This window comes from Trichomycterus rosablanca, chromosome 3 (genome assembly GCF_030014385.1).
Source record: "Trichomycterus rosablanca isolate fTriRos1 chromosome 3, fTriRos1.hap1, whole genome shotgun sequence".
Lineage (NCBI taxonomy): Eukaryota > Metazoa > Chordata > Actinopteri > Siluriformes > Trichomycteridae > Trichomycterus > Trichomycterus rosablanca.
In genome coordinates this window covers 20,986,258-20,999,574 of record NC_085990.1, presented here as the reverse complement: position 1 = coordinate 20,999,574, position 13,317 = coordinate 20,986,258, and the positions used below count along the sequence as shown (strand labels likewise).

Genomic DNA, 13,317 nt, shown 5'->3' with positions numbered 1-13,317 from the left:
AACAGCAAGGATAACCAGCTCTAACCCAAAAGATCAACAGCATGCTATTAACATAGCAGTTATTACATAATTCACATGACACTGACAACAACATTGTGGCATGTTAATGATGGTTACTATAATGCTGACTGACACAACAGCAATTCTTTTTCACATTAGAGAATACAAGAATACAAATTCAAATCCCCTTTAATTGCCAGGAGTCCCAGGCAGCATAAGTAAAGCATAGGCTGCTGCTGAAAAGCACTAACCAATAATGGGTGTTCGTGTGTTTACCTATAGAGACGAGCATAGTAAAAGTGCTCCAAATGACAGCACAAAACTTGACAAAAGCAGTTTAAAAATAACTAGTGACACGCAAGCCCTCATTCTCTCAGATAAAATGGTATAATCCAAAAATAAGGTAATTGTGCTAAACTGATATACAGTGCCAAAAAGTATTTAGTCAGCCACTGATTGTGCAGGTTCTCCTACTTAGAAAGATGAGAGAGGTCTGTAATTTTCATCATAGGTACACTTCAACTATGAGAGACAAAATGAGAAAAAAAAAAATCCGGGAAATCACATTGTAGGATTTTTAAAGAATTTATTTGTAAATTATGGTGGAAAATAACTATTTGGTCAATAACAAAAGTTCAACTCAATACTTTGTAACATAACCTTTGTTGGCAATGACAGAGGTCAAACGTTTCCTGTAAGTCTTCACCAGGTTTGCACACACTGTAGCTGGTATTTTGGCCCATTCCTCCATGCAGATCTCCTCTAGAGCAGTGATGTTTTGGGGCTGTCGCTGGGCAACACGGACTCCACAAATTTTCTATGGGGTTGAGGTCTGGAGACTGGCTAGGCCACTCCAGGACCTTGAAATGCTTTTTACGGAGCCACTCCTTCGTTGCCCGAGCGGTGTGTTTGGGATCATTGTCATGCTGGAAGACCCAGCCACGTTCCATCTTCAATGCTCTCACTGATGGAAGGAGGTTTTGGCTTAAAATCTCACGATACATGGCCCTGTTCATTCTTCCCTTAACACGAATCAGTCGCCCTGTCCCCTTTGCAGAAAAACAGCCCCAAAGCATGATGTTTCCACCCCCATGCTTCACAGTAGGTATGGTGTTCTTGGGTTCTTCTTCTTCCTCCAAACACGACGAGTTGAGTTTTTACCAAAAAGTTCCATTTTGGTTTCATCTGACCACATGATATTCTCCCAATCCTCTTCTGGATCATCCATATGCTCTCTGGCAAACTTCAGACGGGCCTGGACATGTACTGGCTTAAGCAGGGGGACACGCCTGGCACTGCAGGATTTGAGTCCCTCTCGGCGTAGTGTGTATACTGATGGTAGCCTTTGTTACTTTGGTCCCAGCTCTCTGCAGGTCATTCATCAGGTCCCTCCGTGTAGTTCTGGGATTTTTGCTCACCGTTCTCATGATCATTTTGACCCCACGGGATGAGATCTTGACCCCAAGGGAGATTATCAATGGTCTTGTATGTCTTCCATTTTCTTACAATTGTTCCCACAGTTGATTTATTCACACCAACCTGCTTGCCTATTGTAGATTTACTCTTCCCAGCCTGGTGCAGGTCTACAGTTTTCTTCCTGGTGTCCTTCGACAGCTCTTTGGTCTTGGCCATGGTTGAGTTTGGAGTCTGACTGTTTGAGGCTGTGGACAGGTGTCTTTTATACAAATAACGAGGTCAAACAGGTGCCATTAATACAGGTAACGAGTGGAGGACAGAAGAGCTTCTTAAAGAAGAAGTTACAGGTCTGTGAGAGCCAGAAATCTTGCTTGTTTGTTATTGACCAAATACTTATTTTCCACCATAATTTACGAATAAATTCTTTAAAAATCCTACAATGTGATTTCCTGGATTTTTTTTCTTATTTTGTCTCTCATAGTTGAAGTGTACCTATGATGAAAATTACAGACCTCTCTCATCTTTCTAAGTAGGAGAACCTGCACAATCAGTGGCTGACTAAATACTTTTTGACCCCACTGTAGATATAATTGAGGTTCTTTTTATATTTAATGAAATTACGTACGCAATTAAGAAAATGCCTCATCAAAGCTGTACTAACCCCATTTCTGGAAAAATTAAGACCTTTTGTAAAATGCAGTAAAAAGACACATTTGTGATTTGTTAATTCTCAAAAACTCTTTAAATTATTTGTTTACTGTAAATTCCTAATTGTTAAATGACAGATTCTTTATTGTATTACTTTTACTGGAAATGGGGTTTGTAATTTTATCAAGCTTTTTGGGCCATTACAAAACTTTGTCAAAGTAACTCAGTCATCAACACTTTCAGATCTGCATACAACCACAAATTCTTTCCTCTGGACCAAGCTTTATATTATAAAGCATGGATTTGAAACATTTAAAGATTCATTTCTAGGATATAATGGCCTGTAACCCTAAACAGGTTTAGTTAAAAGAAAAAAAACATTATACATGTAAAAATATGTTTTGCATATGTGTTTTGGGGAGGTGAGAGGAAATGTCAACAAAGACCTGAAGAACCTAATCACAGACAGTGACTGAAGGTGAAGATTAAACCCAGGTCCAAGACCCTGGATCTGTGTGGCACCTAAACTTCTGGCCCTTTTGTGCCAGCCTATTAATTAACATTAATTAACACCATAAATGATTATGGAAATTGTTGTTACAGCTCCAGAAACTGTAGTATAAACTACAATATAAGTTTATGCAATACAATATAAAAATCCAAGCATCACTGTGATGTGCATTTTAGGTTTCATCACCCATTGCAAAGCAGAATACCTGACAAAAATCAGTAGTGGATTGTGGTGTTGCAGGGCTCTTTTATTTTGCAAGCCAGTTTCATTAAAATGCTGAAATGTAGCTACTTGTGGCCCAAATCTAAAAACCAGTTAACTGTGTCTACATGAGACATAGTATTCAAACTATTGCTTAATTTTTTGGGTGGCATTTTCCACCTTTTTCTCCCATGCTAGCCATTTCCAATTCCCTACTGCAATTTCCTTTCCACATGCACAAGAGCTGCACATTCCATCTGACACACATGCATTTGCCGGTCACTTCTTTTTGGCGGCATATTTTCACATATAGCTGTATTGCATACAGAGAGTCATGCTATGCCCCATCCACCACTCTAAAGCTCGAGCTCTTGAGCGTTCTATTAGACAGCTGCACCACACAAGTGCCACCAAACCATTCTTTTAGACCTACACAAAACTATTACAACCACAGAACCAAAAAAAGTTATGAGGAAACTAAAGAGAAAACAAATATGAGGACTGAAATCTAATCTAATGTACTATTCCTTTGGTGAAAATGCAAAAAAAAAAAAAGGTCCTTACAATTACTTGAACCAAAGATATTTCATGGTTTGTCTGCTCAACTTGATTTCATTTGTTAATATACCTCCATTCCTGCATTTCAGGCCTGCAACACATTCCAAAAAAAGTCGGGACAGGGCAATTTAGGGCTAGCAATGAGGTGAAAAAACAAAATAATGATGTGATTCCAAACAGGTGATGGTAATCATGGTTTGGTACAAAAGCAGCATCCAGGAAAGGCTGAGTCTTTGATGAGCAAAGATGATCAGAGGATCTCCAGTTTGTCAACAAATGTGTGAGAAAATGATTGAAATGTTTAAAAACAATGTACCTCAAAGACAGATTAAAAGGGATTTGCATATTTCTCCCTATACAGTGCATAATATCATTAAAACATTCAAGGAATTGAAAGGAATTTCAGTGCGTAAAAGCCAAGGGAGCAAGCTCAAGCTAAACGCCCGTGATCTTCGATCCCTCTGACGGCACTGCATCAAGAATCACCACTCAACAATAGCTGATATAATCACATGGACAAGGGATTACTTGACAAACTTTTGTCAAGCACAGTACAAAGTTACATGCACAAATTCCACTTAAAACTTTATTGTGCAAAAAGAAGCCTTTTGTTAACCATGTCAAGAAGCGGCGTCGACTTTTCTGGGCTCTGAGGCATCTAGGATGGACCATCACACAGTGGAAATGTGTATTTTGGTCAGATGAATCAGCATTCCAGGTCTTTTTTTGGGAAAAAACAGACGCCGTGTGATCCGGACCAAAGCTGAAAAGGACCATCCAGACTGTTATCAGCAACAAGTCCAAAAGCCAGGGTCTGTCATGGTATGGGGCTGTGTCAGTGCCCCTGGCAAAGGTAATTTACACTTCTGTGATGGCAGCATTAATGCAGAAAAGTACATCGACTGCCTTCAAGTCATCATCTTTTCCAGGGACGTCCATGCATTTTTCAACAAGACAATGCAAAACCACATGCTGCACACATTACAAAGACATGGCTGCAGAGAAGAGGGTACGGGTACTGGACTGGCCTGCCTGCAGTCCTGACCTGTCCCCATCAGAGAATGTGTGGAGAATTTTGAAATGAAAAATGTGACAACGACGACCCCATACTGTTGCACATCTTAAGACGTGTTTGCAGGTAGAATGAAACAAAATAAAAGCTGAAACACTAAATCACTTGGTATCCTCGGTGCCAAAACGTCTTTTAAGTGTGGTGAAAAGGAATGGCAACATTACAAAGTGGTAAATGCTTTACTGTCCCAACTTTTTTTGGAATGTGTTGCAGGCCTGAAATGCAGAAATGGATGTTAATTAATAAATGATATGAAGCTGATCAGACAAAACATGAAATATCTCAGGTTCATCCTGTCTGCAGTAAAATAAATGTCAAAGTAAATGTAAGAAACTGTTTTTTATTATTTGCATTTTCCATACTGTTCCAACTTTTTTTCTGATTTGGGGTTGTACAACATTTAGTAGACACTTTAATTAAATATACAAATACAATTGAGGGTTAAACAATTGAGGGTTGAGGACCTTGTTCTGGGGCTCAACAGTGGCAAGTTGCCAGAGGTGGGGCTTGAACTGGCAACCTTATGATTCCAAGTCCAGTAACATCTGCTCTGTTATGAACAGTGCTCCTTGCATAAAGTTTTAATAACTTTACAAATGACATTTTTTTTTACCAGTAAGGGTTCCCCCTTCAGAGAGGAGTTATTTTATTATCATTTCTTCATGTTGCTAAACTTGAGGAAAAATACAGGAAAGCGTATTAACTATGAAATGATGCTTTAGACAAATATAACAGCAGCAATGTTAATGCCAACCACATAAAATCCACTTTATAAATAAAAACCACCAAAATCACATTATCAAGCAGAACTTTTGCACTTCTTTCTTGACAGTCAAAGGAAAGATTAGGAACTTTTCTCAAAATGCAAACGAATAGCTTAAACAATCCACTGTTTCTCCATTTAGAGAGGTGAATACAGGAAATGGAAAGTCACAGCATATAGTAGAGGTTACTAACACACTGTGTGAAGCAAGGCACCCCCACAATAAACCTTTCCATCCAGTGAAGTCATGACCACCAGCAGCACAGAAAACACAGCTCTGAAACGAGCCCGGCCCACGGCTATGACATCATCGCCTCTGCTCGCTTAGTCACGGACGGCCTGGGCAGCAAAGCCGCCTCCTTAATGACGTCAGCACTCCAGCACCAACGCAGGCAGCCATTTTGAATCTAGCCAGTCACCTGGCACAAAAAGCATGGTGCCAAACTAGTGAGGCACAGCTGAGGTCTAATATTTGATAGTTCAGAATCAACAATACTTGCTTGATTCTAATAACTAATAAAAGTTTGGAACAGATGCATTTTACTAACTCAAACCAACTTTAATATTTTTTGGTGTAGCTGACTTTTATCTCATTTATAGTCTGAACCAAACAAATATAACAGCCAGTTATCATTTGAATAAACATAATTAAGCACAGAAAACTCATATTTTTTACAAACCTTACATTCTAAACATATCCAGGGGCCAACTAGAAATTACATTTGTGACACTAACATCCGATATACTGTTTTAATGCATGTGATTGACCTGATCAATAAAGTTTTGAAGACTTACCCAAACCCACTTTTTTCATTTGCTATATGATACCAATACCCAAGTTCTGACAACAGACTAAAACAGATACTGTCATACACACATCCTAACAACAATACAATAATTACAAAACAAATTCTCTACCTATTCCTTTGTTCAGCAGATTTGTATTCCAGGACTGTTGTCTACTTGAACTAGAGTAGGAAATTTTAAACTGTGTTGAAGCACTTCTGTAAGTCACTTCGGATAAGAGCTTCTGCTAAATGCTGACAATGTGATGTAAATGTATAATGAACTGAATTTCTGTATGCTGGGAGATGCCACAGAAACAAACATAACATGATTCATAAAAATGAATGTTTACATGCATTATTTGGGCCATCATATACATTCATTAATTCATTTATTCATTGTCTGTTTTACCATGATTTATCCTGGTCAGGGTCGCGGTGGGTGCAATTTACTGGGTGAAAGGTAGGAAACACCCTGGACATGTCGCCACTTTATTACTGAGCAAACAAACACACACACAATCACAGCTAGGGCAATTTTGCATCTCAAATTAACCTGACTGCATGTCTTTGGACTGTGGAAGAAAACCAGAGCACCCGGAGGAAATCCACATGGACATGGGGAGAACATGCAAACTCCCCATCATATACGGTGCAGACATGTTTTCTTTTTGCTGTTTAAGGGCTTATGCTGTATGTAACTATTTGTTATACGTTTTGTTGCAATAGTAATATTTACTATTTATTAAACTGCCACTAATAAAACCTTGACAGTACCCTACATGCTCATGTTTGTATTTGTTTGAAAATTAAAACATTGTTTATTGTTAAATTACTGTGTTCCGGTAATACATTTTAAAAATTACTTATATGATTATTTACATTTTTCTTAGTGCAAAATTAAACAACAAACCTGTTTTAAAGGTACATCACATGTGGTATAATAGAGAATGGGCATATAATCAACATTAAAGACAACCATCAAGGAAAGCATCTGACGGGTTTAAAAAAAAAAAAAAAAAAAAAACATAAAATTCAATAAAATACTAAGCCAGCATGTCAAAGTGTAATATTAAGTCTGTATAGCCTTAGTTTGCTCTAATGGATGTAGTCTAATAGCACAGTTTGTGTGCTAAGCTCCATGGCATGTCAATGTAAATCTCGAATGTACACATCCAAGATGTCTCATATGATATGTTATGGTCCTAGAGCCTTTTTTGTCTGATTTAAAGGCAAATACTGGAAACCTTTTAAACTTAACAGCTATCAACTGGTGTTAAATGGGTAAAAAAAAGAAACCTAAAAATATCCATCAAGTGATTATGAGCACTGTTAGCCCCTCATGCTGTAGTTTTAAGTACTTGAAGTGCCCACTTCACTTTGTCTATACCTGACTCAACTAGGATAATCAACTTATCTAAGCACTTCTCAAAGGCATTTATTAAAAGATTTTTTTAGAAAACAATTTATTATTGCACTATAACAAATCCCTGTAGTAACCAAACTGGTTCAAAGCAAGCAAGCACTGGAAACATAAAAAGGTTAAATAAAACATAAAAAGCAGTGACAAGTCAGTTTGGTTTCTATGTTTACAAAAATGATCTGTGTTTCAGTCAACAATGGATTCTTTCAGATCATAGATATGTCAGTGGATCAGATCATAAAATATACCAGTCTGAAAAGGCCAGCATCTTCCCAGATACCCATAATAGTTATTAAACGAGGACATTCCTAATAATTAACAACTAAAGATCACCAGCCACGATTATCAGGAGCACTGTTGGGCGGACACCCCAGATTGGAGATTTGAAAAAAATTGGTAACTGCATTTCCAGATCTAAGGGTGCTTCAATATAGTTTTATAACACAGTTCCAAAAAGGCACAACTACTGCAGGCTGAAGTTATCCTGTAGACTTATTCCACATCGGACAAGATGCCCACTGGACCCTCAAAAAGGTTTGAGTAAAATTATAATCCAGGTTTATTTTTAAATATTAAACAGACTAAACTGCAGTGCGGAGAGAACAAACAGACAATCCTGAGCTGAGCTGAGCTCGCACCTCCTGCATTTCTCAGATTTTGGAAAAGTCTCAGATGTTGAAGGCAGTGCTGCATCAGGGGGCTTGAGGGGAAGAGGCGTCACCTGCCTACATCACAGCCAAATCAAAGTCGCTGGCTGAGTATTGCAGAACTACTGAGACGTGTTCATGTGGAGTCCATGCGTGAATCGATGCCAGACCGGAATATGCGGAGGTCGGTGAATAAACGGACGGACCGACACCATCCCGTATGGCGACGTAAACGCCATGTCGACATTGGGAGCCATATTCTGCCGTTCTGTCGTCCGAGTGGAAGACACGTTCACGCATTCTCACTCCTTTAAACGGCGTTTTAACCAAAACATTGTGCTTGAGCTGATGCTTAAATCACAGCGTGGACACGTTAATTTAAGCTACGTTATGTGGACATGGTATGGACTGACGTGGTGCGACATGGTTTAAAGAAGACAAAGTTTACCACACAAGTGAAGACATGATACCAACTCGCAGTTTAACTTCAGGCCACTGCATTGACCGTCCGGTTAGCTAACTAGTTAGCAGAGACATACGTTACGTTTAGAACTTTTTATAGGTAATGCTTGCTTATTTAAAGCTGTGGTGAATATGTAATTTAGCGGTTTCTTACCTGTCCGCGGTGCAGGGTGAACCACTAGGGGACAGTTCGGCTCCAGAAGTGGCTACTGTCCCTAATGCAGCCTGGACACAGCGGTGTGTGTAATTGTACAGAATCTACCCGAACCCTAAAGACAACAGCCGAAAAAAAATGCACGAGCACAGGGGGAGCGACGCCAAAAACCACGTGACTACATACGTCAGCGGCCGCGGTTGCGTACGCTGGGAGACTGGCTTCCATAGTGCGGCGTCCCTCAGAAAGCTGCCGTTTGAAAGTACGAGTTAGAAAAAGTGAGTGTGTGTAAGTGGACAGAGCCTGTCGGTGACTGTCAGTCATTCTGACTCTGTCGGTCAGTTAGTGCTTCTTACTGCACTCACAACAGTGAAGCACTGCTCCTTTATAGCTGATAGCTCATTGAATATTAAGTACTGTGTGGAAAGCCCGGGGCTCTCTCTCTCTCTCTCTCTCTCTCTCTCACACACACACACACACACACTTTCTCTCTTGCATTACCAGAGTATAAAAAGAAATGCATTATACTCAGCTTTTTAAGCATTTCATTCGTGTAACTACTATTACTAACCGCTTTACTCTGGCCAGGGAGGTAGTACAATAGGTGCCACCCCAATACACCAAACACCATAATCTACAGTACTACGTTCATTGACGCCTACGGGCAATTTAGATCAGCCGATCCACCTTCTGCATGTACGTGATAGGTGTAAGGAAACCGGAGTACCTGAAGAAAACTTGCATGGACAGAAAGAGAACATGCAAAAGTCCGCAAACAAGTGTTTTGCACCTACCAGCTGCGTCACAAAATAAAAAAAACTGTAGCTTGAACTGTGGAAGTAGTTGTTAATAATGGTAGTAGAAGTAAAAAAAAAATTATAATAGTACGGCACAGCACAAAGCTCTTGGGTTCGATTTCCATGTGGCAGGTGGAACGGTTTGGTTCCTTTCTGTGTGGAGTTTCCTCCGGGGTCTCCGGTTTCCTCTCAAAAGTCAGAAGACATGGAGTTAGGATACTTTGAGCTACTAAAATTGCCCTAAGAATGTGTATTTGCCCTGTGATGAACTGGGGATCTGTCCGGGATGTTTCCTATCTTTCGCCCAGTGAATCAGACCCACCGCGACCCTGACTAGGATAAAGCGATGGTAAAACAGACCATGAATAAATAAATGAATAATATCCATCATCATCATTATCAGCCCCGGTTCTGGACTGCTTTGCTTGGGGGGGCAGTAAACCCTAATGAGGGGGCATGTTGATAGTCATGTTTTTGAAGCCAGAAATATATTCAAGGCTTGATTTGTGCATGAATGATGACAGCCAAGCTATTGATACTGGCTTAAAGTGATGTATGAGGTAAAGAAATAAAAATGCATGTTTTCGAACTTAAACTTAAAACCCAATGATTAAAAAATACATGTTGATTATGTAAATGGAGAAAAAAGATTATCTAATTGTATTTCATTTTAATACGCCCCCTTAATTAAATTGCCATTACTAATAGAACAACTCTATTTCTTGAAAGGCTTTAATACAAATTTAAGTCAAAGCTGACAAATGTACCTACACACAGACTGAGAATATTCAAACGTGGAAATAGGAATGAGTGAGAATATTTATATTATTGGGAAATTAAAATATAAAGAAAACAAAAGAATACTAATTCTGTAAAAAAAAAAGTGTTTACCAGTATACCTGCCTCTCGCTCACACTAACAGAACATATACTGCCGAACTGAACTGTTTGGGGCAGTCTGCCGATTTTTATATGACTCAAAGAGCCAATCAGGAATAAGCAAGGAAATATCTTCACACTGTAAAACAAAATGCATTTTTGTGATTGGTTCAGAGATAATTTAAAAAATAGCCGTTGCTTGCATTGTGCTTGGGGGGGCAAAGACACAATTTGGAGGGGGCAATGCCCCCCTCAGCCCCCCCCTAGCGCCGGCCCTGATCATTATTATCTTAAAAATGTAGTTCGCAATTACAATAAGGTCGCAATTACAATGCACATAAACAACCCCTCTCCATGGTATTCCTGCCTTGCCTCCAGTGTTTTCCGTGAAAACCGAACCCGCCGCGTCCCTGACCAGGTTAAAGCTTTAATGAGGAGTATGTCCTTATTCATGCCTGTTACATTCTGCCCTATGTATTAAATTTATGGCATGATCTAAGTAAGGAAATGTTGCGCACATGAATGGTGCGGTCAAGGAAATTCAATGTAACGGATTTAGCAGTACATGCTGACCAACATTTTACATAACGACCGTCAATGCTGCTGATAATTCTTTGTTGTTTGTTGCCCTCTTTTGTCTGGGAAGTGAAATTACACGTGTATTTTGTAGGTGAGTATAAAGTACTGTACAATGAAAGAATACATGGTGCTCTGGTGTAGTCAGAACAACCTAGAGCTGAACACACTAAAGACTGTAGAGATGACAGTGGATTTTAAAAGGAAACCTTCGACGCTGCTCCCCATCACCTTATTCAACAGCACTGTGTCTACCGTGGAGACCTTCAGGTTCTTGGGAACTACTATTTCCAATGACCTCAAGTGGGAGGCCAACACCAACTCCATCCTCAAAAAGGCCCAGCAAAGGATGTACTTTCTGCGTCAACTGAGGAAACACGGTCTGCCACAGGAGCTGTGTAAACAGTTCTACACCGCAGTCATTGAATCTGTCCTGTGCACATCCATCACAGTGTGGTTTGGTTCAGCCACAAAACAGGACAGATGCAGATTGCAAAGAGTGGTGGATGGAGCAGCAAAAATCGTCGGTGCTCCATTGCCCACCCTCCAGGACTTATACAAAACAAGGATCATATAATACTATAACTGCATTTTACCTTACTTTACTATTTATCTTATGCTATTTTTATATTTTCTGTACATATGCAAATTCTGCTGAACATGTCTACATATAGTATTGTCTATATATTGTATTGTTTGTAAATTGTAGAGAGCTAACAACAGCCGGAAACAAATTCCTTGTGTGTGTAAACATATTTGGCGAATAAAGCTGATTCTGATTCTGATACATCACATTTTAGCTATTTACTTACTAGATTTTAGTTAGCAGTTAAATTTTGCACTAATCATACTAACGGTCTGTATCTATAACAAATATACTCTATAGCAAAAAAGCATGTGGACACAATGTCTTACTGAATTCAGGTGTTTTAGCCACATTCTTAGCTATAGCAGGTGTAATAAATGATACAAAAAAAATCATATACTTCTAACTTCAGGGCAAAAACGCACAGAGCCCAGACCTCAACACCACTGAACCCCTCTGGCACCAATTGGAATTTTAGACCAGGCATTCTTGTCCAAGATTAGTGCCTGACCTCACTAATATTCTTTTAACTGATTAAGCGCACATACCCACAGACACACTACAAAATCTTGTTGAAAACCTTTACAGAGGAGATAAGGCTGTGTAAGCCACAAAGGGTGTCCAGCTCCATATTTATGTTAATGGAGTTGAAAGTGGACTCCAGAATGTTCACATGTCCTTATACTTTTGGACATATACAATTACAATAAAAAAAATTCAACTCCCTCCCCTCAAAGACAATAAGAATTCGAGTCTATCTGGTCTACACTATTCATTCGTCACATTTGCCATCGCATTGAGCACTACTACCCCTCTGGAGTCACCTATCATGCCAGTGTGATCTAACCAACTGGCTGGTTTAAAACGTCACACATAAACCATTAACTTATGTCGAAAGTGCTGCTTTAAACTCTGAAGTGGTTTTGTTTAGACAGTAATACACCAAGTAGAAACGATGATAAAAATAATAAAAAATACATTAAAAAAATCACATTCACACGTGTAAACGTGCACATAATGGAATGAGTTTCATTTATATTCAAAAATGCATCCTTTAATCATGAAAATAAAAGTTTGAGTGTCACCAAACTTCAATACACTGTCAAAAAAGGGTTACCAACAACACTGAAACTGAATAAGGTAGGTGGGCAATCTTTACTTCTTAGATTGCACATGACTTTCACATGTAATTTATATTAGTTCCAAACCCCCACACCCACCCGGCCCGGCTGTCAATTTTTAAAACCCAGTGTGGCCCTTAAGCTGAAAAGTTTGCCCACCCCTGAGTTAGGTTATTTCCTAGTCAGTAAGGAAAACAAAGAAAATCCCTGTGTTACTGCAAAAGACTTATAGGATAACCTGACAAAATCTGGGACAAATGTGTCAATGGCAACCGTTAGAAAATCACTTAACAATCAATACATTCATTAACAGATTTCTTGATACACACCACTTTTGACCAAGAAGCAAGGATAGAGTTGACTAGAATACAAGTATACCATAGGGAATTTGAATAGGCATGCAGAATTGTGACTCAATCAAACTAATTTTTCCTGAGTTATACAGTAATAGTTTGGGACTTTAGCAGAAGGACCACTATTCTATTTATATGATCACAGACAAGTCACCAACTGTCAATCATAACTCCTAAGGAGACATTTGGAAGCTTTGTCATTAAATTAAATAACATTATAGGAATTTCAGTAGGATCATAGTCTAATTTGCTGTATGTTTATGGGTTTATTTTTGGCAACTATATGATTTTTTAACTATTCAATAACTAAGAAAGAGCTGTTGCTAAAATCCATGAAATTACAAGACTAACATGCAGTATATGTTT

At 39.0% G+C, this 13,317-nt stretch overlaps 1 protein-coding gene across 1 annotated transcript in view; it reads right to left on the bottom strand.

Moving 5' to 3' along the window:
* zhx2a (zinc fingers and homeoboxes 2a) overlaps positions 1-8,884 on the bottom strand; it is a 33,422-nt gene extending 24,538 nt beyond the window's left edge. The window contains exon 1 of the mRNA XM_062991020.1: positions 8,641-8,884. The gene's annotated coding sequence lies outside the window, so the exon portion shown is untranslated. The remainder of the gene's footprint in view (positions 1-8,640) is intronic.
* Between the last annotated feature and the right edge of the window lie 4,433 nt (positions 8,885-13,317).